Source organism: Manis pentadactyla, chromosome 11, assembly GCF_030020395.1.
Source record: "Manis pentadactyla isolate mManPen7 chromosome 11, mManPen7.hap1, whole genome shotgun sequence".
Classification (NCBI taxonomy): Eukaryota; Metazoa; Chordata; class Mammalia; order Pholidota; family Manidae; genus Manis; species Manis pentadactyla.
In genome coordinates, this window is record NC_080029.1 from 49,329,023 (window position 1) to 49,354,461 (window position 25,439).

At 36.2% G+C, this 25,439-nt stretch overlaps 1 protein-coding gene and 2 pseudogenes across 2 annotated transcripts in view; all 3 read right to left on the reverse strand.

Moving 5' to 3' along the window:
* ATL1 (atlastin GTPase 1) overlaps positions 1-25,439 on the reverse strand; it is a 105,146-nt gene that overhangs the window by 13,222 nt on the left and 66,485 nt on the right. The window lies entirely within an intron of this gene.
* On the reverse strand, positions 1,184-23,620 carry LOC118928036 (translationally-controlled tumor protein-like; annotated as a pseudogene).
* On the reverse strand, positions 22,819-24,418 carry LOC118928312 (small ubiquitin-related modifier 1-like; annotated as a pseudogene).

A 25,439-nucleotide genomic window follows, 5' to 3' on the forward strand; every position in this document is an offset into this window, starting at 1 on the left:
TTTTAATTTGCATTTCTCTGATGACAAGCGATGTGGAGCATCTTTTCATGTGTCTGTTGGCCATCTGAATTTCTTCTTTGGAGAACTGTCTGTTCAGCTCCTCTGTCCATTTTTTAATAGGATTATTTGCTTTTTGTTTGTTGAGGTGCATGAGCTCTTATATATTTTGTATGTCAACCCTTTATCGGATGTCATTTATGAATATATTCTCCCATGCTGTAGGGTACCTTTTTGTTTTATTAATGGTGTCCTTTGCTGTACAGAAGCTTTTCAGCTTGATATAGTCCCACTTGTTCATTTTTGCTTTTGTTTCCCTTGCCCGGGGAGATATATTCATGAAGAAGTCACTCGTGTTTATGTCCAAGAGATTTTTGCCTATGTTTTTTTCTAAGAGTTTTATGGTTTCATGACTTACATTCAGGTCTTTAATCCATTTCAAATTTACTTTTGTATATGGGGTTAGACAGTGATCCAGTTTCATTCTCTTACATGTAGCTGTCCAGTTTTGCCAGCACCATCTGTTGAAGAGACTGTCATTTCGCCATTGTATGTCCATGGCTCCTTTATCGTATATTAATTGACCATATATGTTTGGGTTAATATCTGGGGTCTCTATTCTGTTCCACTGGTCTGTGGCTCTGTTCTTGTGCCAGTACCAAACTGTCTTGATTACTGTGACTTTGTAGTAGAGCTTGAAGTTGGGGAGCGAGATCCCCCCCACTTTATTCTTCTTTCTCAGGATTGCTTTGGCTATTTGGGGTCTTTGGTGTTTCCATATGAATTTTTGAACTATTTGTTCTAGTTCGTTGAAGAATGTTGTTGGTAATTTGATAGGGATTGCATCAAATCTGTATATTGCTTTGGGCAGGATGGCCATTTTGATGATATTAATTCTTCCTAGCCAAGAGCATTGGGATGAGTTTCCATTTGTTAGTGTCCTCTTTAATTTCTCTTAAGATGATGCTTTTTTCTCTATAGTGTTTGGCTGAAAATGATTTGGTCACTTCTTTGTAATAGGATTTTGAAATATTTTCTGTTAGAAAGCTTATTGAGTCTTTCCTCTAACAAGGTCAGTTTTTTTATTATAAAAACTTTTTTTTATTATTGATAGTTTAGAAATGTTTCAGCTTCACAACTTATTTGTAATGTTATATACATTTTTAGTTTCCTTATCTGTCAAATAGGAATAATAATGGAACCTGCCTCATGAGACTACTAAGAATATATACAAGGAATTTAGAACAGTGCTTGGCACATAGTTATGTTAGTTACCTGATTTTTTTTAGTTTAAATGCATTTTATTTTTAGACAACCCACATGACACAGTTTTTCTTTAAAAGAAGCCTCCATTCCAAATAAACCAAGGTCTAAATATATTAAGAGCTCAAGAGGACATCAGTCCCATTTGTTTAAATCCTGGTGGTGTGTGGATGAAAAGCAGCAGCCGGGTACCATGACAGGTGACAGATACAAATAGTCAAATTTGTTAACACTTTTCCATTTCTAAACTATCTTTAAAGAAAACCTTATGTGGGGTCACACCATCCTCACAGTGGTCCAGCAGAGCAACTATCTGGATTCATGTTTTCACCAATAAAGAAGTGATAGGGTTCCAAATTAGTAAGAATGTGCTTGATTTGTTTGGAAGCCCCTGTAGTAAAAGGTTTTACTCTTTCTGGTCTCTGTTAAGTTTGCCTTTGATTTCATATAATCTTTGATACACTTCTTGCAGCCTTCTTTTGTGAAGCTGTTTTCCTGCAAGTGATGGTTCATGACAGTATCACTCCCCCAGCGATTGCTGTGCTTTCCGTACCTTCAGTAGAGGCATTTCCACCAATGAGCGAGTCATCAATGTTACCCTCCGTCCTACTGACCACCTTCCCCTCCACCTCCAAGCACAGCCCGTCCACAATGTTCCGGATCTTGTAGATGTAGCAAAACGTCTCATCATGGCTGATGAGGTCCCGGAAGATGATAAGGCGGCTGGATGGAGACTACGCGGTACTAGTTTAGCAGGAGCCCGGATCTCAGGGCGAGCGCGTGCAGCCTGACCAAGCGCTCAGCTGGAGGGGATAGCAGGCGGAAAAGCGTAAACTATTTTATTTTTATTTTAAAGGCGACAATATTTTAGCAAGTGGATAGACAATAGTTTGTTTTGTCATTCTCCTAGATGTTTTACAGTTTTTCTAATATTCCAAAAAATTCATCGATAAACATCCTTTAAACTTAGTATTTGTTCACATCCGGAAGGATTTTGTCAGGGACTCTGTTTCCTAAATGAGAGCAATCATTAGAATCATTGGGAGGCTTTTAAAAGTAGAGTTCTTGGGCCCGGTCCCAGATCTACTGAAATCAAATTAATAGTAGGTTTCATTTATTCCATGCCTATTACATATCAACCCCAAAACAGGAATTGTACACGTATTTCATGCATTCCTGCAACAGCCCCAAGAGATAGGTTATAGTTTATTATTCTTTTCAAAAAGATATATGAAAACACCTCCACCCCCACCTAACATTAACTTGCCCAAAAGTCACAGCCAGATATGGAAGAGCTAACATTTCAACTTGGGTCTTACTTCAAAATCCCTGCTGCACTGCCTCAAGGTTAAATATAAAACATATAGTTAATGGTTTGAGGGCTTGCTAAAGCATGTTTTTATAAAGTTAGATTAAGAGATACTCGAAATTTTAATTTCTGAAAAAAATGTAGGAAATTGAGAAAAAAATGATTTTTATGAAATTAGCTATTTTTCTAAAAGTTTACATTTTCTGAATTTCTAAATGAATTTTTACTTTAGTCTTTCCCATTAAAATTTGTCAATATGTATTTTAATTCTTGTTATCTATAATTTCCCCCTCCAAATCTATTTTCCCTTACAGTTTATCTGTTGAACCTAGGAATTTGACCTGGAGAGTTTTCCATAACCTGGACATTGCTGATTGCATATTCACGGGGCAGTTCAACACTTTCTTTTGTCCTCTGGATGTCCTCCAAATTGTTAGCTAGATATAGAGGCTTGCTCTGACTCAGGTTTTATTTATTTGACAAGACTATAAGAAACAGAGTGCTCTTTTGTCAGGAGGTGCATAGTTTAAGATTATCTCTCCTTTGTTGAAGTTATATATCACCTTTATCTGAAGCTCATTCTTCAGATTTCTCATTAAGAGCTCATGGGAACAATATTATTTGTACTCTTACATGTTGAAAGCAGGTTGTGCCCTTTATACTTGAAAGTCAGTTTTTCTGGATATAAAGTCCTTGACTCACATATTTTTTCCATGACCAGGGGCACTTCTTAATTTGCATTATTGATATTTCTTGTTTAGCTAAGATAGAGCCTCTCCTCTCTCTTTTTTGTTTTGTGGAATATTCTAGGAAAAGGAGAGTCTCTTGTGGAGAGGAGACTTTTAAAATACCCATATCCACTACCTTTAAGTAGTCTACTCTCTTTAAATAGATGCCCATTTGTGTCAACATTTTTGTCTAAATAAAATATAATAGTTTGTATTCAGAACATTTCTACCTAAAACATGAATTTTGAAATTAGAAGTTAGCTAGGAAGCAACTTTTGCAAAATAGAGGTTCACAAACCAGAATAAATGAAACCAAGTATGTGGATTTGGCTCTATTTTGCATTTTTCTTGGGAGATATTAATCTCATTTCTTGGTCTTTTTCACTGGGCATCTTCCCAAGTCAACATAATGAAGACCATGTGTAGGAAAGAATCAAAGATGAAGTCTTATTTTTTCAAATTAGCAATCTATTTTACATCTTTCTATTTATAGTATCAAATTCCCAAGTTCCCTGCCTAATGTTCCCACCCATTGATGTGCTGGTAAGCTGGTTCTCCAACAACAGTGCCTTGATTTGTAGCATTTGACAATTTCTGTAGTATAAATACACTCACCACAGCTGATTTCAAGCTACTAATGATTCAATAATTATCTTATAAAATTTCTGAATATTTACTAGTCAGCTCTCATGAACTGCTGTGAGCCTCTTCCACTGACCCCATTTTCTCCCATGATTATTTGTATGCTTTGCATTTATCACGTATAAAGAATTCTATGAATCTCATTCCTTATTTCAAAAGCCATCAGTTTTTCCACACTACTGAACCTTGATTTGTTTATATATATAGGTAGGGATAAAAATCAAGAATATAATATAAATTACCCTCATTTGCTCATACAAAAATATTTGAAGTCATAAATACATTTTTTTAATGAGTTAAGTCCAGTCAGGCAACTGGAACAAATGATAGACTTGTGCTGTGGATATCCTACAAATGATCATATATCTATTTTAAATATGAAAGCCATTATAGCCTTTGTTAACTTCCCTTTGGAGACTATATCATTTAGGTAATTATTCAACAAGTGTTCTATTATAGCACTACTAGAGTAATGGTGAAAAGCCAAAATAAAAGTCTGAATGCTCAATAATTGGGAACTTGCTATACAAATTATGGTATATTAATATGATAATATATAGCTATTACCATTACAAATATGTGGAATGTACCAATCAATATATGTGTTGATTTTGTTAGCATAAAAAGCTTATTTGAAATACAATACTAAACTTATGTGCTCATTATAAATATGTGAAAATACTCCCTAACTCCCAGGAAAAGACTAACTGTTCTAGAGCCATATAGCTAATAAATACCAGAACTGCTCATAAATACCATACTGCTCATAAATACCATACTGCTAATAAATACCATAAATGCCTCACACAACTAATTTTCTTTTAAATCAATTTCAGTTCTAATTACAGTTTCAGGTAACAAGCACTAGAACTTGTTTTAAATCCATCTAAGGAAGAACTCATTTCAGTCAACAGCCTACTGAAGGGCAACCAATGAGTGATAGCCTCATACTTTAAAAGTCAGTCAAGAAATGAAAGACTCATTCCAGAAAATTCACTGAGGCTGATGTCAATCCACTTCTCACCTGTATAACCAAAACAAAATATGCTTCTGTATTCATTAACAAAAAATTCTAAAACTGATATCAACTTATTCTTCCCTCTATAAACCACATAACTCTAAAACAAGGCCAGCCCCTAAACCCTACATATCATTAATTTTCTTTGCTCAATGGGACTATGCCTTACCAGCATAGCTTTTTTACTTAATTAAGCAATAAATCCAGCTTTGGTTTTGGCATCAGGTTTTGAGTGATGGTCCTACTGAGAATACTCTCATTTGGTGGCATCCCTTGTGACCCTCAGGCTAAAAGGTGCATTCTCCTCACCCCTTGTTTCCAAATTTCATTTGTCCTTCATATTTCACTTCCTGGTAAATCTGTCTCAACAGTTATCTGATTTGAATTCTGATTTGTTTTACCGAGCTCTTCTTGCTGATTAATTTGTTGTCCTAGGATGGGTCTTCATATAAGGTCATTGGTTCCAAGTCTTTGTATAGGGTAATTCAACCTTTAGTTTTGGAAGTACAGTCATTGATAAATAAGTAGACCTAATTTTGTGTAAGGTATTAGAACTCTTGGTTTGGAGGGGTGTACCATTCAGTAAATCTTTTTGCCATTATTCTGTTTATGTTTTTGCTGCGTGCTTTTTCTTCTTTTGTTTGACAATTCATACAGTCTTGTTTCATGTCCCTGGATTTGTAAGAAGTGCTCTATAAGTAGATAGAGGCATGGGCCTAAGAAGACCCCAGACCAATCCAGATGACCCAAGACTAATGGTTGGAGATCTGTTAAACTGGCCACCAATTTATGCAAAAGTAATTAGTCAAACTTTGCTTTGGGTCCCCTACAAAACTGTGAAGAGGCCACTTTCAATCTTGTCAATTTGCAAATCGGTTTGTTGAGTTCATAATACAGGATCAGTAACTGTCAGGTTGCTGATGGTACTACACTATCCTAGCCTCTGCTTGCTTGAGGAACCAGATGGTTTTCATAAGCACATACTTGACTAACTTGTTTGTTACCAGTTTGTATACATCAAAGCTACAGCCTTCTCCTGGAAGAATTTCTGTTCCTTATTTGTCTGGCACTATAATCTTAATTTGTGCACTTACAGTAATAAATGAACTTTCTAAAAAACTTAGAATAACAGTGGTCATTATGGTGAATTTTGGATAAACAAACAATTAATGCAATTAAAAGGAGCTCTATAAAAATTTAGATAAAATATCACTCATTAGTTAGCTTCTTTAATTAGTAAACAGACCTCAAAACAAAATACTGACTCTAAAATAGTGTCTCTCAATTTGCCTAACTTTTGAAACTTCCTCTCCTTATCTCTCTCTATATACTCAGTGTTACTTCCCCACTCACTTTACCCCTTCAGTTCTTTCTGCTTTTCCCCCTGACCTCCTAAACAGTTTCCTTAGGGATTTTTGCAGAAAAAGAGTGGTCATGTTGCCTCACACAATTTAAAATTGTCTGTCTAGGACCAAGTTTTAAGGAATTTATTTTAAACCAAGAACATAGAAATTTGTTGCAGAATTCAGGATTTTGTTAGATGCTTACTCTCCTGCACTATCAGTTTTGTTCTAATAAGTTCACTGAATTGTTAGTCCCTCAGGTGGGGAAAAAAAAACAGTTAAGAGCAGTATAAGATAAGAAAAACCAGGAGAACATTTAAATAACCCAGTTTTTCAAAAAAAAAAGTAATAATAATATTTTTAAATGTTAACAATTAAAATTAAAATTTTAATAGCCTTTAGAGGGCAATAAATATAGGAAAACACACATAATGCCTTTCAGAAGACTTTCTCTTAGAGATTAATTGTCCCATATTGGCTAAAAAAAAAACTACAGTGTGTATGATTCAAAAAGAAGCTGGTGAATCTCTTTGAGCAAAAGTCTCCAAGGACATAGGCAGACAAATTAGAGAAGAATCTATAGGAGTCCAGATTAAACCCTTCCAAATTATCCTAAATTTTAAAATATATAAACAGATTAGGCCATAATAGGTATTAAATCAAGCATCAAAACCTCATTGCCTTTTTTGGCCTATCCTTTGATTCAGTAGCCAAAGCTTATCCTCCTTGTTTAATTACTCGAAGCCTCTACAAACTGTGTACTATTAGGATCAACTATAAATCTGATGGTACCACATAAAATCTATTGCTAACTGAAAACACCTAACATTTTTTTGTTAGTCTTAACTAATGAAATATTTTATTCATTTTGTATTACGACCCATCAATGTAATACTTTCAATACCTTTCAATACCCTTATCCACTGAAAGAGAACTTCATGATTGTGTTTCTGCAGTTAAAGAAGGGGTCATGCCCATTATAAATGTTTTGGACACTCTCACACCAACTTACAACTTCATATTTTATTATTATTGTCTTATCTTAAAAATGTAAAGAAGTAATACTAGGTTGGTTATGTACTAGGTACACCAGACTTTGAATCCAGGTCTTCCATATTCGAGTACAACAGGGTTTCTTATATGCCAGCTATACAAAACCCAAATATGTATATAACACCATAGTTAGCAAACTTTAACTGAACATCTGCTGTAGGAAAAGTGCTTTAGACTAAAAAAAGTAAACTACAAAGTTCCTGCTCTTCAGGTATTTATAATTTAGTTAGTGAGGTGCTGATGTGCACATCAAATGTTAAGACCACAGAACTTAGCTAACTAGGTGCACAGGATTAGCAGGAAGAAGACAGGCACCTAAGGATGGTGTTTAAGTACTAGGGCTTTGAGCCTCGGGCCTAGTTTGAAGCCAACTCTTCATCTTAAAGATACTATATATGTAACTGGGGACAAGTTTCTTAATTACTCGAAGCCTCAGTGTTTCCTCATTGGTTCAAACAAAAGGAAGAATAGGATTAAAATGGAGTAACAACATTACTTGTTTTATCCAACTATAATGAACACTAATTTGAATAATGTGAGAAACATATTTAGCACAGTGCCTGGCACAAAATAAGTGCTCAATAAATTGTTATTGTTATGTAGGTCTTCTAGACATCACGCTCATGTACCTAAATGTGGACATTGGGAGAATCCTGGTTTATATCATGGACCTAATTCTGTGTAGCCAGATGAATATTCATTCTAATTCATACAGCTCTCAGATCACACATTGTTCCCTGTATAGAACATGGGACAAGGAAGCTTTCCCTGACAATTGTCCTTACCATCACACATTTTCCTTTAATTTACAGCCCGAGCAGGCAAACAATAGCCTGTCATTTTCTTGGTGAAGTTAGGGATTTCTCTGGTATGAATTGGCAATAACAGTCATAAATATTTGACCAAGAATGTTTTCTTTCAAAGTAGCTGAAATCAGTACCAATGAATTTATTCTGTAGATGAGAACATCCTTAAATCATGGAACTAAAGGGTCCTTAAATATAATTACATAAACTAGAGTAAAATAATTCCTAATTTTCCATTTGTAGGACCAATTTTAATGAGAAACTGTGACAAACAGATTCATCCTAATATAACAGTACATTATTATATGCTTCCTCTACCATTATTTTCCAGCAATCTTCAGTTTAACCTTAAACTGGTTTGAACTGATATGCTTACTAATAATTACATCTCCACCAAAAGGAACATGAAGAGTTGAGTTTTGCTTTTATCTCACACACAGGAATCAAGTCTTTCCACCACCCCCCACCAGCATTAGTAAGATATTATTGGTATACAACATTGTCCATGTTTAAAGTCTACAACGTGATGATTTGATACACATATATATTGTGAAATGATTACCACAATTAGATTGACATATCCATCACCGCACATAGTTACAGTTGTGTATGTATGGTGAGTCACATCTATGTCCAAGACCTAGGAGGTTGGTGGTTTTTCAAGTGAATTTAAATGGTTAATAAATGGTATGGAGAAAACTGGGGTGAATTAACTAAACCAGAAGGTAGAGTACTTAATACTGAGGAGATGAAAGAGAATAAATAGTCCTAAAACATTTGCTTCAGAATGAAACAAGGCTTCTAAGAGAAGGGAATTCAAGTTTGTGTGCAGTAAAGTTTTAAGGGTTATTCTTCTTGTTTTCCTATTACTGGCAAACTTTAATTTATTAAACACTTGTACATAGAAATGGCACCTCTACTACTCACTACCGCCATAACATCCCGTACCATAGATGCCCTCTGCCAGGGAGTGCCTGGTCCCTGATTCAATCCTCGAATGTTATGTGCTTAAGAATGATCTGGAGAGTGCTAATTCCCTGCTCCCAACTGGCGATTCAGTTCAACAGAATAGGGGTGTAACTCAGAAAGCTAAACTTTCTAATAAGCTCTCCAGCTCCTTATAATTCAGGTGCTTAAGAAACCTTGCTCTGTTTCAATCACCAAGGCTATAGATTTTGTGAAAACCCATCATTCTCTGTGAGCCACACAACCTAAAACTGCCAGCATGCCCATCCATCTTCAGGTTCAATGCCTCAGAGAGGTCCAGGAATAACTGAGTATATTCAGGGCTCTGCCTTAGAGGGACTTAGGGCTCAGGAATAGTATGGCTAGTATTTAAGCCCACTAGAGTGATGTGGGTTCCACCACCACAGCACAGAAGAACTGAGAGGATGTGAGTGACAAGCATCCACAGAGAAAGCTGTAGAGCCACACAAATGGAAAATGAGTCTTTCCCAGGATTACAATTAATGGCTGACCATGTAGAAGACAGCAATAGGGTAAGACAGCCTTGCTTGGCATTGAAAAACAGTCTGTAAATAAAACACTTAATATAAAGTGAACTTCAAATAATGTCTAACAATCTGAAAAATTCCTACAATTTATAATAAGGATGTTGATCTAAGGATGTAATCATTTCAGTGCATGAATGAATGTTGAATTTTGTCAGATGCTTTTTCAGCATCTGTGATTTTTGTCCTTTCTGTTGATGTAGTGGATAATGTTGATGGATTTTCAAATACTGTACCTTCCTTGCATCCATGGGATAAATCCCACTTGGTCATAATGTATGATCTTTTTGATATATTTTTGAATTCGATTTGCTAATATTCTGTTGAGTATTTTTCTGTCTATGTTCATCAGGGATACTGAACTGTAATTTTCTTTTTTTGTGATGTCTGCCTGGTTTTGCTATTAGAGTGATGCTGGCTTCAGAGAATGAGTTTGGAAGTATTCCCTCCTCTTCCACTTTTTGGAAAACTTTAAGGAGGATGTGTATTAGGTCTTCTCTAAATGTCTGATACAATTCAGTAAAGAAGCCATCTGGTCTGGGGGTTTTGTTCTTGGGTAGTTTTTTAATTACCAATTCAATTTCATTGCTGGTAATCAGTCTGTTCAAATTTTCTGTTTCTTCCTGGGTCAGTCTTGGAAGAGTGAATTTTTCTAGGAAGTTGTCCATTTCTTCTAGATTCTCCAATTTGTTACCATATAATTTTTCATAGTATTCTCTAATAATTGTGTTTCAGAGGTCTCCGTAGTGATTTTTCCTTTCTCATTTCTGATTCTGTTTATGTGCATACACTCTCTTTTTTCTCTTTAAGTCTGGTTAGGGGTTTATCTATTTTGTTTATTTTCTTGAGGAACCAGCTCCTGCTTTCATTGATTCTTTCTATTGTTTTGTTCTTCTTGATTTTATTTATTTCTGCTCTGATCTTTATTATGTCCCTCCTTCTATTGACTTTGGGCTTCATTTGATCTTCTTTTCCTAGTTTCATTAATTGTGAATTTAGACTGTTCATTTGGGTTGTTTTCCTTTCTTAAGATAGGCCTGTATTGCTATATACTTTCCTCTTAGAACTGCCTTCGCTGCATCCCACAAAAGTTGGGGCATTGAGCTGTTGTTTTCATTTGTCTCCATATGTTGCTTGATCTCTGTTTTAATTTGGTCATTGATCCATTGATTATTTAGGAGTATGTTATGAAGCCTCCATGTGTTTATGGGCCTTTTTGTTTTCTTTGCACAATTTATTTCTAGTTTCATACCTTTGTGATCTGAGAAGTTGGTTGGTACACTAAGGCTCTTTTTGTGGCCTAATATGCACTCTATTCTGGAAAATGTTACATGTGCACTTGAGAAGAATGTGTATCCTGTTGTTTTTGGGTACAGTATTCTGTAGATATGTTAGGTCCATCTGTTCTAATGTGTTGTTCAGTGCCTCTGTCTCCTTATTTATTTTCTGACAGTTCATCTGTCTTTTGGAGTGAGTGGTATGTTGAAGTCTCCTAAATGAATGCTTAACATTCTATTTCCCCCTTTAATTCTGTTAGTATTTGTTACACATATTTGGGTGCTCCTATGTTGGGTATACAGATATTCATAATGGTTATATCATCTTGTTGGACTGCCCCCTTTATCATTATATAATGTCCTTCTTTGTCTCTTGTTACTTTCTTTGTTTTGAAGTCTATTTTATCTGATACAAGTATTGCAACTCCTGCTTTTTTCTCCCTATTGCTTGCATGAAATATCTTTTTCCATCCCTTCACTTTTAGTCTATGTATGCCTTTGGGTTTGAAGTGAGTCTCTTGTAGGCAGCATATAGATGGGTGTTGCTTTTTTATCCATTCTGTAACTCTATGTCTTCTGATTGGTGCATTCAGTCCATTTACATTTAGGGTGATTATTGATATATATATGTTCTTAGTGCCATTGGAGGCCTTGGGTTCGTGGTTACCAAAGGTTCAAGGGCAGCTTCTTTACTATCTAACAGTCTAACTTAACTCACTCATTAAGCTATTATAAACACAATGTGAAGATTCTTTTTTTCTCTTTCTCCATTCTTTTTATTCCTCCTCCACTCTGTATATGTTAGGTGTCATATTTTGTACTCTTTGTTTATCCCTTGACGGACTTTGTGCTTAGCTGATTTAATTTTGCATTTGGCTAGTAATTAATTGGTCTACTTCCTTTACTGTGGTTTTATATTCTCTGGTGACAACTACTTAGCCTTAGGAGTGCCTCCATCTAGAGCAGTCCCTTTAAATTACACTGTAGAGGTGGTTTGTGGAAGGTAAATTCCCTCAACCTTTGCTTATCTGGATATTGTTTAATCCCTCCTTCAAATTTAAATGATAATCTTGCTGAGTAGAGTATTCTTGGTTCAAGGTCCTTCTGCCTCATTGCATTAAATATATCATAACACTCCCTTCTGGCCTGTAAGGTTTCTTCTGAGAAGTCTGATGATAGCCTGATGGGTTTTCCTTTGTAGGTGATCTTTTTTCTTTCTCTGGCTGCTTTGAATACTCTGTCCTTGTCCTTGATCTTTGCCATTTTAATTACTGTATGTCTTGCTGTTGTCTTCCTTGGGTCCCTTGTGTTGGGAGATCTGTGTACTTCCATGGCCTGAGAGACTACTTCCTTCCCCATATTGGGGAAGGTTTCAGCAATTACTTCCTTAAAGACACCTTATATTCCTTTTTCTCTCTCTTCTTCTGGTACCCCTATAACGTAAATATTGTTACGTTTGGATTGGTCACACAGTTCTCTTAATATTCTTTCATTCCTAGAGATCTTTTTTCTCTCTCTGCCTCAGCTTCTTTATATTCCTGTTCTGTAACTTCTATTCCATATACTGACTCCTCTACCTTTTCTAGTCTTCTTTTAAATCCCTCCATTGTAGGTTTCATTTCAGATACTGTATTTTTCAAAGTGTCTCTCTCTTGAATTCATCCCTTAGATCTTGAATATTTTTCTGTAGCTCCATTAGCACTTTTATGATTTTTATTTTGGATTATTTTTCAGGAAGATTGGTGATTTCATTTTCACTGAGCCCTCTTTCTGGTGTTTGGGGGATTTTTGGATTGAACAAAATTCTTCTGCCTTTTCATAATCCTGGAGCAATGGTGGAGGTTGCAGGCAAGCAGTGCCATTGCCTACCAGGAGAGAGCTCTTTCCTGCTTCCTGGCCACAGGGCCTGACTCCACTGTCAGGGCCAGTGGGCCATGCATGCGTGGTTTAAGCACCTGTAGCTGCTGTTAAACAGAGCTGCCCTCCTGCTGGCCTGGAGTGATGATGGGTGCATCAGGTTTGTGCCTAGGTGCTGGCCAGGAGGAACAAGTGGCAGGCTGCTTATTGTGGTGGGGGGGCCTTGGGGCTGCATTGCCAGCCAGGGGGATGGAGTGCCTGAAGCTCCTGAAAGTTCCCAACCTGCTGGGCTGAGTGTGCTTGGACAATTTTTTCCACCTGTTCCTTCTGAGCAGCAAGCTCTGTATAATCCTTGCCCCTTTAGCAGCCTTCTCACTGTTGGGAAGTCTTTCAAAGTGCTCACCCTTCTTTTATCCCAGAGCAGCTGGATGTGGGAACCTGTTCTCCACCAGCAGCTGGAATCTCAGTGTCTCTGAGTATTCCTCCTGTCTTTGCTTTCCAATTCCTCTTATCTCCAGAGCACCATGTAATGTAGGTTTGTCTTCCTGGAGTAGATCTCTAGGGCTGTATATTTAGCAGCCCTGGGCTTCTACTCCCTCCCTGCTCTGTTTCTTTTCATCTCACTAGTGAGCTGGGATCGGGGGAGGGCTTGGGTCCTGCTAGATCACTGCTTTGTTACTTTACCCTTTTCTGTGAGATGTTCTCTTTTCCCAGATGTAGACTGGCTGCTGCAATCTTATATCTGGTTGCTCTTTTAGGATTAGTTGTATTTGCTGAATTTTCATATTATATGTGGTTTTGGGAGGAGATTCTGCCTCACTTCTCATGTTGGCATCCTTTTCCTCCCCCAACAGAAATGTTTTGAGTCATTTTTATCCAAACATTTTGAAGTCCTAAGGTTAGAGAAGCTAAATAACCTAGTTATTTCTAAAGAAAAGTCATATTGATGAGGTAGTTTCTGCTAGATTATTATACTTAAGATTCAAGTACTCATAGTGAGCAAAACAAAGTGAGAAAATAAGTAATGCCACTTAGAAAATGCTATATTATGACTTAATACAGATTATGCTTTCTGAGTGTGCTTAATAGTTTAGAGCTGGCTCTTACAATGGGCTTGCAAGGAACAGGTGTTAAAGTTTGAGGAATTTTACAATTCAGTTGACATCATGTTGGTAGCTTGATATTGGCCATGGTGAAATATTTGCACCAAAGAACTCAGCAAATGCTACAAATCAGGGCTACCTCCTGTCTCCTCCACAGTCAGTTGTAAACATTTACCAGCACACCATTAGCTAAACTTTATTCTTCAAAAATTGCTTTTAAATTGAATTCATCTAGCTTTTATTTCTCTCTTTAAAAACAGTTTTTAAATACAATGACAGATGTTCTGCTTGCTTGATATAAATTGGCTTTGAAGAATCAAATTAATTTGTTAGTTCAGCTATTCATTTCATTGGCTCAATTGTCCTCACTTTTGTTGCCTGAGATAGAACTTACTATTTATAATTTCACTCTTTTTCATAAATAGGACTTCTTCTATTTTAAGTTTGTTAATTTTAGTTTTAGTAAAAATTATTTTAAAAATTCATTACCCCTCACTCTACTTTCTTCACAATTTTACTCAAATAAAGCCACTATCTTCTCAGAGAGAGAAAGAGGATAGCAGTAACCTACTAAAAAGAAAAAAAATCTTGCTTAATTAATTGAACTTTTATTTAAGTTACTTTATTTTGGAATGTGTTTTTCTCTCATGCCTTTGCTAATTTAAATGTGAGTTATTTTGCTGATAGCTTAAATCTTCTGATGTTAGAGTATATTTGTATTTTATCTTTTAATTTCATGATGTATAGCATTTTTTGTTCTATATTTGGTTGCTTTAATCTTAAATTTATTATTAAATAGCTTTGTTGCTATTTAATGAGTTTCTCATTTCGATTTCAGACACTGAGATTTATAAATCCAACCCTGTTTAGGAGTCATTGTTGACTCATTCAGACAAAACCTTTTTTTTCACTGACTCTTCATAAGGCTAACAGCTTACCAACAAGTGATCTCTTAGATTTTTCTATTGTTCAGTTTATTGGGGTCTTTTGTTTGTTTGTTTCTGGTTTGTTTTTACCAAAGTTAGTAACTCTATCCATATCTGTATCATCAGCACTGATTGGTCTCTGGGTTTTAGTACACCTAGTAAAGTATTAGGAGCAGTGACACCTGCTGGTAAGACTTACATTCCTTTCCAGATTTACAATGGAGTTCCCAGTCTATGCCAATGGGTCCTGATAGTAGCAAGTTCAGAAAAGAGAAAAATGAAAGCAAGTAGCCTAATTATCATACACTTCAACTATCAACCTGACAAATGCTTTCTTTATTTTTTTTTTTTAAAAAAAGACAACAGATATTGTAAGCCTTCACCTCCTCTCCCCACCCCCTATGCCAGACCTCAGGAGAGATTCATACTCCTTCACGCACAGTAAAGACCATCATCACTCTAGGCAAAGGCCCCCTTCTTGCTTTACTTCATTATATTTTTCCTGAATCCCCACTCCCATTTTTCAACTGTCTGCTCTCAACCACATCCAGTCTAATGTATATTATTTTGTGTATGTAGAGCATTTAAAATAATTATAAATAGTATCATGTTATAAATCTCATAACTTTTTCCTACTTAATTCAGGATGAATTTTAACACTATCCACGTGTGGGGAAAATGGAAGTTCCTATGGTCAGGATCCTCACCTGACCCTAAACTATTTGATGATGTAATTGGTCTACTGCTAGGCTAATGCTTCCACACCCATTAGCTGAGCTATTATTGACTGAGTCACTATATAAACAGCTCTGCCCAGTGTCCTGGGTGCAGGCAGAGACGGAGGAGGGTTACAGACCTGCAGACAGCTGGAGGCAGACATGATTCTAGTGCTTGACCTACCATGGTGGGAATAAAGCCGGGTATAAACCCTTTCACCCCAACAACTTTCTGTTGTCATTTTTCGGGCTCACTGAATTCATAGTGATCTTGCCCAGAGCTTAAACCCTCAGGCAAGACACTAGCTACTCTACAGACATTGGGTTTGTTGACTTTGAATGTTGTGAAGTATTTCAGAGAATGCTTTTCATGTTTTGTGTATCCCTTCTTCTAGTGATGGACATCTAAGTTGCCTCCAACTTTCTGCTATTACTATCTATCAATGCCACAATGAATATCCTTATACATTTTCCCTGCTCCACAGAATGGTTATTCCAATCTGCACTTTTATCAATAGGGACTGAGTATTCCCATTTATCCAAACCCTACCTGTCATTTGGTATTACTCCCCTGTTCTACTTTTTGCCTATCCAATGAGTATAAAGTAGTATCTTGTTGATTAAATTTTTATTTGATTATCATTGAAACTTGACATCCTATTAGCTATTCAGTTTCCTTTCTGTGAATTTTCTATATAACCTTTGCCTATTTTTAAAAATTAAGTTCAGTTTATCATTTTCATATTGTTTTTTTTTAAAGACATTATTTTTTAAGAGCAGTTTTAGTTTACAATAATACTGAGAGAAAGATACAGAGATTTGCCATATACTGCCTGACCCTACACATGCACAGCCTCCCCTCTTATTTAACACTTATTAACCAGAATGGTACATTTTTTTTACTAAGAATGAACTTATGTTGACATATCATAAACATTCAATATTCAGAGTTTACCTTAGGTTTCACTCTTAGCGTTGTACATTCTATGGGCTTGGATTGGACAAATGTGTAATGACATTATATAATGACATATATACATAATATCATACAGAGTATTTTCACTGCCCTAAAAATACTCTGTGCTCTGCCTATTCATTTCTCTGCTCCTCACTGCCTTCCCACCCCACCAGTAACCACTGAATTTTTTATTGTCCCCATAGTTGTGCCTCTTATAGAATACCATATAGTTGGAATCATATAGTATGTAGCCTTTCAGATTGGCTTCTTCTTCTTAGTAATATGCATGTAAGGCTCCTCCATGTCTTTTTATGCCTGATAGCTCTTTTCTTTTTTAAGTGCTGAATACTATTCCATTTCTGGTTGTACCACAGCTTATGCATTCACCTACTGAAGGACATCTTGGTTGCTTCCAAGATTTGCCAATTATGAATAAAGCTGCCAAATCTGTATGCAGGTTTTTGTGTGGACATAAGTTTTCAACTCCTTTGCGGAAATACCAAGGAACATGATCACTGGATCACATGCTAAGAGTATGTTTAGTTTTGTAAAAAACTTCCAAAATATCTTCCAAGTTTTGTACCACTTTGCATTCCTACCAGCAATGTAAAAGAGTTGCTATTGCTATACATCCTCATTTGTGGAGCATCTGCTGTTGTCAGTGCTCTGGAATTTGGTAATTCTGTGTAGTGTTTCCTTTGTGTATTTTTGTTTGACACCCAGATCTTACTTATTTGCAAAACTTCATTGTATATTCTCTGTATTAATCCCTTGTTGACTTTTTTTATTGAAGTGTCATTGATATACAATCTTATATTGGTTTCAAATGTATAATATAGTGTTTCAATAGTTACCCATATTAAATCCTCACCCCCTCTAGTGCAGTTACTATCTATCAACATAGAAAGATGTTACAGAATCACTATTTTCTTCAGGCTGTACTACTGTTCCCATGACCCATTTATATTGTGATTGTGAATGATTGTGTCCCTCTTTCTCCCTCACCCTCCCCACCCACCTGCCCCAACCCCTCCTCATTGGTAACCACTCAGTGTCTATGAGTCTACTGCTGTTTTGTTCCTTCTGTTTTGCTTTGTTTTTATATTCCACAAACAAGTGAAATCATACGGTATTTTGTCTTTCTCCACCTGGCTTATTTCACTGAGCATAATACCCTCTAGATCCATCCATGTTGTTGCAAATGGCAGGATTTCTTTTCTTTTTAAGGCTGAATAATATTCCATTGTGTATATGTACCACTTCTTCTTTACCCATTCATCTATTGGTGGACACTTAGGTTGCTTCCATATCTTGGCTATTACAAATAGTGCAGCATATAGGGGTGCACATATCTTTTTGAATCAGGGATATTGTATACTTTGGGTAAATTCCTAGAAGTGAGTTTACTGGATCAAATGGTATTTCTATTTTTAGTTTCTTGAGGAACCTCCATATTGCTTTTCACAGCAGTTACACCAACTGACATCCACCAACAGTGTAGGAGGGTTCCCATTTCTCAGCATCGCTGCCAACATCTCTTATTTCTTGTCTTTTGGATAGTGGCCATTCTAACTGGTGTGAGGTGATATCTCATTGTGATCTTAATTTGCATTTTCCTGATGATTAGTGATGTGGAGCATCTTCTCTGGTGCTTGTTGGACAATGTATTTCTTCATTGGAGAAATATTTGTTCAGGTTTTCTGCCCATTTTTTAATTGGGTTATTTGATTTTGGGGGGTTGAGGTATATGAATTCTTTATATATTTCAGATGTCAACCCTTTATCAAGTGAATCATTTACAAATATATTCTCCCATACTGTAGGATGCCTTTCTATTCTGCTGATGGTATCCTTTGCTGTACAGAAGCTTTTTAGTTTGATGTAATTCCATGTGCTCATTTTTTATTTTGTTTCCCTTGCCCAAAGAGATGTGTCCAGGAAAAAATTGCTGATACTCTTGTTCAAGAGATTTTTGCCTCTGTTTTCTTCTAAGAGTTTTATGGTTTCATGTCTTACATTCAGGTCTTTGATCCATTTCAAGTTTACCTTTGTGTGTTGAGTTAGACAATAATCCAGTTTAATTCTCTTATGTGCAGTTGCCCAGTTTTCCCAACACCAGTTGTTGAAGAGGCTATCTATAATTTTTTGTGTGTGAAGTCTTTGTCTGGTTTTGGTATTAGAGTGATGCTGGTTTCATAGAATGAGTTTGGAAGTATTCCCTTCTCTTCTACTTTCGAAATACTTTAAGATGGATGGGTATTAGTGCTTCTTTAAGTGTTTGGTAGAATTCAGCTGTGAAGCCATCTGGATCTGGTATTTTGTTTTTGGGGAATGTTTTGATTACCAATTCAATTTCATTGCTGGTAATTGGTCTGTTCAGATTTTCTGTTTCTTCTTGGTTCAGTCTTGGAAGGAACTATTTTTCTAGGAAGTTGTTCATTTCTTCTAGGTTGTTCAATTTACTGACACAATTTTCATAGTATTCTGTGTTAATTCTTTGTTTATCTGTGGTATCCATTGTGAATATTCCTTCTTCATTTCTGAATCTGTTTATGTGTGTATACTCTTTTTTTTCTTGATAAGTCTGGCTAAGGGTTTATACATTTTGTTTATTTTCTCAAAGAACCAGTGCCTGGTTTCACTGGCTTTTTTTCTGTTTTATTTTATTTTATTTAATTCTGTCCTGACATTTATTATGTCCCTCCTTCTACTGGATTTTGGTCTCATTTGTTCTTTTTTTTAGTTTCTTTGTGAGTTTAGGTTGTTTATTTGGGATTGTTCTAGTTTTTGAGGTAAGCCTGTATTGCTATACACTTTCCTCTTAGAAGTGCATTTGCTGCCTCCCACAAATTTTGAGCTATTGTGTTTTGGTTTTCATTCTTTCCATGTATTGCTTGATTTCTGTTCTAATTTGCTCACGGATCCATTGATTATTTAGAAGCATGTTGGTTAGCCTCCATGTGTTTATAGGTTTCTAGTTTTCTTTGTATAATTTATTTCTAGTTTCATACCATTGTGTTCTGAGAAGCTACTTGATACAATTTCAATCTTTTTGCATTTATTGAGGCTCTTTTTGTGGCCAAGTATGTGATTTATTCTGGAGGACATTCCATGTACACTTGTGAAAAAGTATATCCTGCTGCATTTGGGTAGAGTGTTCTGTATATATCTGTTAAGTCCACTTGATTTAATGTATTGTTCAGTGCCTCTGTCTCATTGATTCATCTATTGGTGTGAGTGGTGTGTTAAAGTCTCCTAAAATGGATGTGTTGCAGTCTATTTCCCCCTTTAATTTTGTTAGTATTTGTTGCATATATTTAGGTGCTCCTATGTTGGGTGCATAGATATTTTAAATGGTTATATCCTCTTGTTGGACTGACCCCTTTACATTATGGAATGTCCTTCTTTGTCTCTTGTTACTTTCTTTGTTTTGAAATCTATTTTGTCTGATACAAGTACTCTGCTCCTGCTTTTTTCTCCCTATTTGCATGGAATATCTTTTTCTATCCCTTCCCTTTTAGTCTGTGTGTATCTTTGGGTGTGAAAGGAGTTTATTGTAGACAGCATATAGATGGGTCTTGTTTTTTTGTCCATTCTGCCACTGTCTTATGATTGGTTCATTCAGTCCAATTACATTTAAGGCGAATATTGATAGATATGTACTTATTCCATTTTATTAATTGTGTTCTGGCTGTTTTTTATAGCTCATTTATGTTCCTTTCTTACATGTCTCTTATTGATGGTTTTCTTTAGTGTTGTAATTGGATTTATCTTTTTATTTATTTGTGTGTGTGTGTGTGTATTATTGGCTTTAGTTTCGGGTTGCCAAAGATTCTAGGATAGCTTCCTTACTATATAATAGTCTATCCTAAATTACTGATTACTCTATTTCAAACACAATCTAAAGGTACTGTTTTTCCTTCTTCTTTCTACTTCACATTTTTCATATTTGATATCATAATCTGCACTTTTTGTGTATCCCTGACTGATTTTGTGTATAGGTGATTTTGCTTCTTTTGTTTTAATTTCATACTTGCTTGGTAATTAGTTGGTCTACTACTTTTACTGTGGGTTTATTTCCACTGGTGAAAGCTACTTAGGCTTAGGGTCATTTCCATCTACAGTAGTCTCTTTAACATTTCCTGTAAGGCTGGCTTAGTTGTGGTAAATTCCTTCAGCTTTTGTTTATCTGGAAATTATTTAATCTTTATTTCAAATTTAAAGGATAATCTGCTGGGTAAAGGATTCTTGGTTGAAGGTCCTTCTGTTTCACTACATTAAACATATCCTTCTGGCCTGTAGAGTTTCTGTTGAGAAGTCTGTTGATAGCCTGATGGGATTTCTTTTATGAATAATCTTTTTTCTCTCTCTGTCTGCTTTCAACAGCCTCTCCTTATCCTTGTTTTTTGCCATTTTAATTATTAAAATGTCTTGGTGTTGTCTTCCTGGGGTTCCTTTTGTTAGGAGCTCTCTGTGCTTCCATTACCTGAATGTCTATTTCCTGCCCCAGGTTTGGGAAGTTTTCAACAATTATTTCCTTAAAGAGACTTTCTATCCCATTGTTTCTCTCTTCTCTTTCTGGTACCTGTTTTATGCAATATTGTTTTGTTTGGATTGTCACATAGCTCTCTCATCATTTTTTCATGCCTAGAGATCTTTTTTTCTCTGTTCCTCAGCTTCTTTGTTTTCCTATTCTCTAATTTCCATCTCATTGATTTTCTCCTCTACTTGCAGCAATCTATTATTAATTCCCTCCATTGTATATATTTCATTTCAGTTACTGTATCCTTCAGCTCTGAGTTGCTCTTTTTTTTTTAGCTCTTGTATCTCTTTGTTGAAGTCTTCCCTGAGATCTTGAGTACTTTTCTGTAAATCCATGAACATGTTTATGACTTTTACTTTAAAATCTTTATCAAGAAGATTGGTGATTTCTGTTTCATTTAGCCCTCTTTCTGGGGTTCTTTCCTGTAGTTTTGTTTGGAACATATTCCTCTGCCTCCTCATTTTGTCAGGATTTCTGTGTTTCTTCCTTTGTATTAGGTGGTTCTGCTTTCCTTTCTGGCCTATAGAGTAATAGCTTTATGAAAGAGGTGTCCATGTTGCCCACAAGCTAAATATTCTTTACTCTGTAGTGCCTGGTTCTATTTTGTGGGGGTCCCAGCTGCTGGCCTGCAGTGGGGAGGGCTGCCTTTCTGTCTGGCTTTTTTAGTGTTCTGAGTCTGGGCAGGCAGTTTGTTTCAGTTCTGCCTTTGTGATCAGTTCAGGAGTCTCTTTTGAGTTCAGTGTGGGCAGAGTCGCCATCTGCCTGACCTGCAGCAATAGCAGGGCTGCAGGGATAATGGGGTGAGAAGACTGATATGTGGCTCTGCCCCAGCTGGGTGCACAGCACCAGGTTTGGACACCCACAGGAAGGAGAGAGTTCCTGGGGCTGGCTCCTGAAGGCACCTCACTTGTTGGGCTGAAATGGAGCCAGGGAAGCTAGGCGAGTCTCCCTCTGCCTGCCAGGAAGCAAAGTCTGACACTACCACTGGACCAAGTGGGTTGGTTCCCAGTAGTACATGCAGTGAGGAGAGCCTCAGGACTGCATTGCCAGCAAGGGGGATGGAGTATCTGGGGCTCCCAAAATTTCTCAATCTGTTGGGGAGGTATCCTCTATCTGCCCTTTTTCCTGAGGAAAGACTTCTGTTTAATCCTCACCCCTCTGATACCCCTCCCACTGCTGGCAAGTCTTTCAAACTGCTACCTCTGCTTTGGATCTCAGCACTGGCAGTGTGCCCATACTCCATACTTGCTGGAGTCTCAGCCTCCCAGAGTATTCTGCCTGTCCCTGGTGTCTAGCCCCACTAACACTGGAACCCAATGTAATGTGGGCTTGTGCTCCCAAAGCAGATCTCCAGGGCCAGGTGTGTAGCACTCCTGGGCTTTAGCCCCTCCCTGCTGCATTCCTTTTTTTCCCACCTGTAGGCTGAGATTTAGGGAGGATTCTGGTCCCTCTCAATCTTGGCTCTGCCACTTTACCTTTTTCTGTGTGTTCTTGTCTTCTTCCTCATGTATAGGGGATCTATTCTGTAGTCTTCAGGTCATTATCAGGTTTAGTTGTATTTGTTGTATTTTCTTCTTTTATGTATCTTTGGGAGGAGGTTTCCACCTTGCTTTTCTATTCCACCATCTTTTTCCAGAGGTATGTAGATAGGTTTTAAGAGATGAGCTTTTATCACTCCATAGAATGATTATAAGATTGATCCATTCTGTAACAGGTAACTCATATCTACATTTTTATTTTATTTTAGGGTTTTTTCTCTTTATTTGTGCCTACATCACTAATTTTCTGCCTTTCTTTTTTTCTAATATATAGTTTTAAGGCTATATTTTTCCTCCAAATACTTTACAGCATTTAATTTTCAACATGCCTGAGTTTTAAAAAGCATTTAGTTCCCAGTATTTTCAAATTTTTATGACTTTGGCTGGGTCTATGAACTTTTTTTGAAATGTGTATTTAAATTTCCAAAATATGCTTTTTAAAATGAGCACTTTCTTAGTAACTTTTAACCAAGTTATCCTGTGGTCACAGAATCAGGTAAATATTAATTCAGTCCTTTGAAATTTATGGAGATTCTGCTTTGTGGCTTAGTATATTTTAACTTTTTATGAATGCACCCTGTATGCTTAAAAGTAATGTGTATTCTCTATTTATTAGGGACAGTATTTTCTCTATGTCCTATAGAGCAGGTTTGTTAAACCTATGTTTTGTATCTTCTCTAACTACCAATTTTCTATTTGTTTGACCTATCAATAGTTAGGAGAGCTGTGTTTGAATGACTACCTTTTTCCTCTTATGGGTCTATCAGTTTTTTTTTTTACAAATATTTTGTTTATTTTAATGAAGCTGGCACAATGTCCATTTAAAACCCATATCCCAGGCCAAAAAGTAAAAATAAAATAAAAAAGAGCAGTGTTCCGTTGTATATACCTCTGCATGAATAACTATTAACTGCAATGAAAATTAGAACTTTTCTGGGATCTTCTGACAAGATTTTTCTTTCATCTTAAAATGCTTTCTCTTCAAGGGGAGCCATTTTTGGAGTTAGTCATTACTCTCACCATCTCGGTCATCTTGACTCCAACCTATCTTCTTCTTTTAGTCCAGACCCTCAGATTTGTAAAGTAGCTTCAAGTTAAGGAAAGGTCATTTTTCCACAGTTTAGCTCTCTGAAAAACTTCCATCTCCCACTGAAAGTCAGTCCAGGAGTGAAGCAGTCATATACTAGAACTTCAGGGCCAATTGGAAAGTCATTATCAACACTCACATTGGTTGATCTTTTGTATCACAAGTCTGAAAATGCAGTCCTGGAAAAGGTGGCCTCTCTTGTGTGCACACGTGTAATTTTTAAAAAGGACGGGCTATATGAAGGGGGCTGAAGTTTGATCACCAAAGATCAGCACAATGAAAACAAATGATAATGAGTAATGGGCACTAGAATTCAAATGATCAGATGTTCTAAAGAGATGGGGTGCCAGTTTCAATTCAGTTTTGACCACCACATTACAAAAGAACTATTTTTAAAAATAAAAAAGGATTGAGGGAAAAGATAAAAAAATAAAACAATATCTAAACCGTTGAATGACCCCCCGTTTGTTCCTGATAAACTTCAATCACATCTTCTTCCTCCATTCCCAGTTCTTCTGGAGTGTGATTATCAGCAATTCTCTGACCTCCAAAGAGAAACCTGAGTGAATTCATTGGAACTCTCTGTCTTTGACAGTATGATTCTTTGAGTTTTTTGAGATGTGTTGTCATTTTCACTTTGAAGTGAATTTCACTGCTGTCCAATGACTTTGAGTTTAATGTATTCTCCTTCCTTCTTATCTCCCAAGTCCTCAGTTGAAGGTTTTTGCCTCCTGATCAGACATGGTGATGGTGGCTTTCCCTAGGGTCTCCGCACAGCAGTGGCCTCTGGCAGGCTGAACCTTGCTCTTGGGTCTATCAATTTTATAGACTTTTAATTTATATATTTTGAGGCTATTTGACATTCAAATTTATTATTCTTACACCTTCCTGATGAAGTAAACTTCTATCATTATGAACTTCTTCATTCTAAATAATTCTTAATGACTTGAAGGCTCACATTAATATAGCTACCCAAGTTTTCTTTTACTTAATATGTGCCTGATATATCTTTTCCCATAGTTTTATTTTCAAATGAACACATTCTTATATTTTAATGTTTCTTATAAGTAACCATAGTTGAATTTTTCATTTTTATAGATGCTGATAATCTAATTTGTGACTTAAATCTATTTATGTTTATTGAAGTTATGACTACATTTGGACTTACCTACCTTGCTGTGTGCTTCCTTTTTCTCCTTCTTTTTCCTTGGTTCTCTTTCCTTCTTTTTTGGACTCTTTAGAAGAGTGATTGCAATATTCACTTGTTTTGTTTATTCTTTTATGTTACCATTTCCTCCCTCTACTGCCCTACATACATACAATATACTCTAGTTCTTTTATTCTTGTGTAACCCTTGAAGTCTTAACTATCACATATAATCTTTTAAAGTCCAGGTAATTTTAACACTCCTCCTGATGGAGATAAGAACCAAAACTTAAATGTTACTTTGTCCAGTTTGGTTCTGTCTTTTTAAGCCACTATACATTAAAAATTATTATTTCATTGATAATGTTTGTTGACATTTGCTTATATTTACCAATTCATTTATTCACAACTCATTCTTGGATTATTAAGAAATACCCTTTTTATCCCTAGTAATGCTTTTCTCTCAAAGTTTACTTCATTTGATGTTAATGTCATCACATCAGCTTTCTTTTGATTGGTGTTTACATGATAATACCTATCCCCTCATCATTCTCCTTATTCCTTTGGATCACAACAATTTTTTACTATATTGTTAATACTCATTCATTCAAATAAATT